Source organism: Gossypium hirsutum, chromosome A03 (assembly GCF_007990345.1).
Source record: "Gossypium hirsutum isolate 1008001.06 chromosome A03, Gossypium_hirsutum_v2.1, whole genome shotgun sequence".
In the NCBI taxonomy this organism is placed as follows: Eukaryota; Viridiplantae; Streptophyta; class Magnoliopsida; order Malvales; family Malvaceae; genus Gossypium; species Gossypium hirsutum.
In genome coordinates, this window is record NC_053426.1 from 23,117,710 (window position 1) to 23,122,958 (window position 5,249).

At 41.5% G+C, this 5,249-nt stretch overlaps 1 non-coding gene across 1 annotated transcript; it reads left to right on the plus strand.

Moving 5' to 3' along the window:
* Positions 1-4,804: 4,804 nt before the first annotated feature.
* LOC121227767 (small nucleolar RNA R71) lies at positions 4,805-4,911 on the plus strand. Its single transcript, XR_005925290.1, has one exon. It is a non-coding gene; the product is annotated as a small nucleolar RNA R71 (small nucleolar RNA).
* The last annotated feature ends 338 nt before the right edge of the window (positions 4,912-5,249 follow it).

A 5,249-nucleotide genomic window follows, 5' to 3' on the forward strand; every position in this document is an offset into this window, starting at 1 on the left:
TGATAATGAAATAAATACCTCCCACACTTAAGATGTACATTGCCCTCAATGTACAAAGATAGATATTAGAGTATAAAAATAAGATAGGGGGAAAAGTGAAACTTCCTGTATGATGAATTCCTCGAACTGGAGTTTTGGAGAGTAATCGGTTCGAGAGTGGAGGAGGATACTCCGGCGGTTGTAGAGGTTCATTAATCCATAAGTCCTGTGCCAAAAAAATATTATATCTAGTGGTAGCTATGGTCGTGGTCGATCAGGACATGGCAGTCATGGAGAACCTTTCCCGGTGGAGTTTTTAGTTCCTATGCGATGATGAGCTTAAGAGCTCTTTATAACTGTGATAAAATCAGGTAATTTTTAGGGGATATTAGGAAGAATAATTACTCATAAAGAAATAACCGAAATTGATAATTAAAAATAAAATTCTAAAATCTAATAAAAATAAAAAGTAGTTTTAATAAAAATTAAAAACATAAAATAATAAATAAATGTTTTTAAACATCTTCATCGCTGGATGGTTTGCGAGGTGGGACTGGAGATGAGATGTGGAGGTGCTGACAAATCTGCTGTAGAGTAGCATCTATGTTGTCAAATCGTTGAAAACACTACTTCTCGAATCGAGTGAGGCGCTCAGAGATGTCAGCATATGAAGCCGCCGCATAAAATGGACGAAAGGGTGGTGGTGGCGAGTCGGTGGGTCCTCGTGCTATGGACGGACATCATCAGGAATGTCCTCGTAGGCCTCTTCCTTGGTAGATTGGGCAAGATGATATTGGGGAGGGTAGGTTCCTCGACGCCTCTCGATCATCCTCATGCTAAGCATGCTCGAGATGCCTTGTGGAGACATCTGGCTTATGAGGGTAAGGGATGATTCTTGGGCCGCGGTGCTGAGGAGCCCGAAGTGTTGAGCCAACCGAGTCACGTAAGGACCAATGGAGATGACTCCCTTCCTATGCCACTCCGTCTGGTGTTGGATCGCGAGGGCAATGAAATAGACAAGGTTGATGACGTGCCCGTGCGACATATACCATAAGAAGTAGGCATTATGAGTGTTGACGACGCCAGTGCTCTCTCGCCTCCCTGTAATCGTGTGAGCCAAAATGGGGTGTAGGTACCTCAGAGATAGAGGGAGAGCCGATGCCTTGGAGCGACTAGGATTGTAGGTGGCTCCACCTGGTACTAGTGCATCCCAGCACCGTGAAGGAGAACGATGGATGTGGCAGTTGAGAGCATGTAAGTTATTCTCCTGCTTGAATTTTCTGTATATAAACCCAGTGCAGCACTGAACTCTGGGACGCTTAGCTGGTGGACTAACCCGCCTAGGCGAAACTGGACCGTGTCGGGATCATCGTAGTTTGTCATTAAAGTTTGAAGATGGAACATTGAGCATAGTTCTATCGTGAGCTCGAGGTATATTGGTTTGATGATCCCAAAGAACAGCTCCTAAGGGTAGGTGGTTAAGAGGTCTCGAATCGCTTCAGCCAACTGAACTTGTTCTACGGTATCCTAGTCGATGCAGCGGCCCGCAATTAAAGGTCGAGCCCAAAGTATTTGGAAAAGTTCTTCTTGAGGCCATCGGGGGAACTGAAGGAGAGGGTGACGAATTTCCGTGGTTGTACACGCAGAAGATGACACTCCCTTTCTCTTCTTCGAAGCAGGGACAACGACTTTCTTTCCTCGTGAAGACGACCTTATAAGCCTGTAATATAAAGAATAATAATAATAGGTAAACGAATTTGAAAAAGTAAAAAGTCATGAATTTGAACTAACTATTTCAGCCAAAACTACTAATACGAAGCAAACTCAACCAAAATAACCATGAGAATAAGAATAGTAATGTAATGGGTATGAGGCTTTCCTAATCTCGATTGAACACGGAATGTATGATAACTAACCTAAGAATGCAAATTAAATGATAGACATTGGCATGGTAATAGCATGAGAATAAGCATAGTAATGTCATGGGTTTGAGGTTTCCCTAATAACTCGATTTAACACGAAATGTGTGATAACTAACCTAAGAATGCAAATTAAATGATAGAATAATGAGCAAAATGAAAATAGTTCAAAATATATGAAGATTATGTTGATAATAAGCATTAGAAATAAGTAAAATAGAAGTGAAAGGAGTAAAAAAATGCTAGAGGAGAGAGATTGAGCATAAAAAATGGAGTGAGAAGTGGCGCACGGGCATGGCAGGGAGGGCTTGTGGACTTGAAGCGACTAGGGTTAGGGTTTTTGAATGGGGAAGAAAGTGAATAGTGCTGGGTATTTATAGATTTTGGGGCACACGGCCAGGTAACACGCCCCTGTTCCCCAATTTCAGCTCGAGTGATTCGTGAATTTCGAATTTGGGCGCGTCTGACATTTAGTAGACACCCGTGTTCCTTGGACGTGTGGGTGCACACGGCCGTGTCTGGCATTGTTCGCTTCTCCCACGCCCGTGTCAATCTAACAAGTTCGACCACGGGTGCTAGCCGTAGGTATGTCGGATGCCTGTGCTGTTTTAACAAGTTCGCCAATGGTTCTTCCACACGGGCGTGTCACACGCCGTTGTTGTTTCAGCAAGCTCGACCACGGCCATGTCGCACGGCCGTGGCATTTTTTCGTAGCCCATGTTTGGGGAAACCCTTACCCTATTTTCACACGGCCCTAAGCACGCCCGTATGCTTGGCCATGTCTTTGTGAAAACCCTGTATTCAAGTGCTCTGTTAGTAAGTTAGATGTTGAAGACTAAATTTTAAAGAATTTAATACAGTTAGTGCTCGGGTTGCCTCCCGAGAAGTGCTTATTTATAGTCTAAGCTCGACTTACCTCTCCGTTGAATGATCATGCTGGTTTGAGGAGTTTATACTCCTCATTTCTGCTATCAATCTCATCAAAATAAGGTTTTAGACGGGTGTTGTTTACCTTAAAAGTGCCAAACTTGGGGTGACTTACCTCAATTGTACCGAATGGAAAAATACTAAGTACCGTAAGAGGGATTTCTTCATTCGGTGTAGTAGTGACAATGTGAGGATCGTCGGCATCTAATAAGACTTTATCTCCAACCTTAAGTTGATTTGGAAAGGTATTGAGCTCGTTCTGTTGTAGATTTAGTTTTCGGGTGTTCTCGGTTTATGCATCCACCATTCATTTATCTCCTCGATTTGTAGCATTCAATTTTCATGAAAAGGTCCTCTACTATTGCTATAGAATGGCTCATGTACTTCTTTCAGACTCATTTCCTGCAAAGAAGGTTGCACCATATTGTCAGTTTTAGTAGAATGGTTTAGATGATCATCTTCAATTTCCATTGTGTTGCCAGAATTGTGAGCTTGAAGGGTTATTGTTTTGTCTCCCACACGGAGTGCGAGTTCACCTGTGCCAAGATCAATAATTGTTTTAGCAGTTGCTAAAAAGGGCCTTCCTAGAATTAAAGGAGTGTTGCTATCCTCCTCTATGTCTAGAACAATAAAGTCAACAAGAAATATAAATTTATCGATTTTAACTAGCACATCTTCAATAATACCCTTAGGGAATCTTATAGTTTTATCTATTAATTGAATGTTCATCCTAGTCTGTTTGGGTTTCCCGAGTTCTAGTCGCTTAAACATTTTGTAAGGCACGACGTTGATACTAGCCCTTAAATCAGATAATGCATTATTAACATCTAAACTACCAATTAAGCAAGGAATTGTAAAACTCCCTGGAACTTTTAGTTTGTTCGGTAGCTTATTTTGCAGAATAGCTGAGCACACTGTGTTTAGCTCCACATGCGACGCCTTGTCCAACTACCGCTTATTTGCTAAAAGCTCCTTTAAAAATTTCATTGCGTTTGGCATCTGCGATGGCTCTTCAATAAACGGTAAGTTAATATGTAATTTTTTAAGAGTTTAAAGAATTTACCAAATTGTTCATCTGAGCGGTCTTTCCCTGTCGCGTTGGGGGATGACACACGAGGTTTATATTCGACATGAACCGTTTTGTTTGTATTGTGATTTACCTCACCTTGACCTTTGCTTACCACAGTTTCTTGCCTCAGTTCTGGCTCAGGCTCAACGACTCCTTTGTCATCTTAAATATTAATTGCGTTGAGCTGCCCCCTTGAGTTAGGTTCAGTATTACTTAGCAAACTACCTTGTGGTTGTTCAGATATTAGTTTGGAAAGCTAGCCTATCAGAGTTTCGAGCCCTTGGATCGATGCTTGTTGATTTTTAAGCGCTGTCTCGGTATTCTGAAAACGAGTTTTTGACACCGATATAAACTTTGAGAGAATCTCTTCAAGCTTCGGCTTCTTTTCCTGTTGGTAGGGTGGTTGTTGGTAGCCTGGAGGTGGTTGTGGTCTTTAATTTCCTTGACAGCCCCACGAGAAATTGGGGTGGTTCCACCAACCTGCATTGTAAGTGTTACTATATGGATTGTTTTGAGGTCGAGGATTATTACCCATGTAATTTATTTGCTCGTTATACATGTTGTGGCCATAGGGTTGGTATTCCAAATGGCTTGTTCCACCTCCACTTGCTTCACACTACATTACTGGGTGAACCTATGAAGAACGAAGAAAACCATAATTTTCTTATTCAAGAGTCCTACCTGATTAGAGAGCATGGTGACCGAATCGATGTTATAAACGACGGCTGTTTTCGTTGGCTTTGTCTTCATGACTTGACACTGATAGTTATTCAGTGACATCTCCTCTATAAACTCATAGGCATCTTCAGATATTTTATTATTGATGGTTCCGCCAGCAGCTGCGTCAACCATTTGTCGAGTCGAAGGATTCAGGCCATTATGGAACGTTTGAACCTGTAACCAAAGCGGTAACCCATGGTGAGGGCACCTTCTCAAGAGGTCCTTGTATCTTTCCCATACTTCGTAGAGTGTTTCTAAATCCATCTACACAAAAGAAGAGATATCATTACGTAATTTAGCCGTTTTAGCTGACGAAAAATATTTTAGTAAAAATTTTTCGGTCATTTGTTCCCAAGTAGTAATTGACCCTCATGGAAATTAGTTCAACCACTGTTTAGCTTTGTTTCTTAATGAAAAGGGAAACAACCGAAGACGTATAGCATTATCAGAGACGCCATTGATTTTAAATGTATCGCATAGTTCTAAGAAGTTTGCTAACTGAGCATTGGGATCCTCATCCTGCAAACCGTCAAACTGAACAAATTGCTGTATCATTTGAATAGTGTTAGGTTTCAGTTCAAAAGTATTTGCAGCTACATCAGGTCTAACTATGCTCAATTCAGTTCCTATTAAAG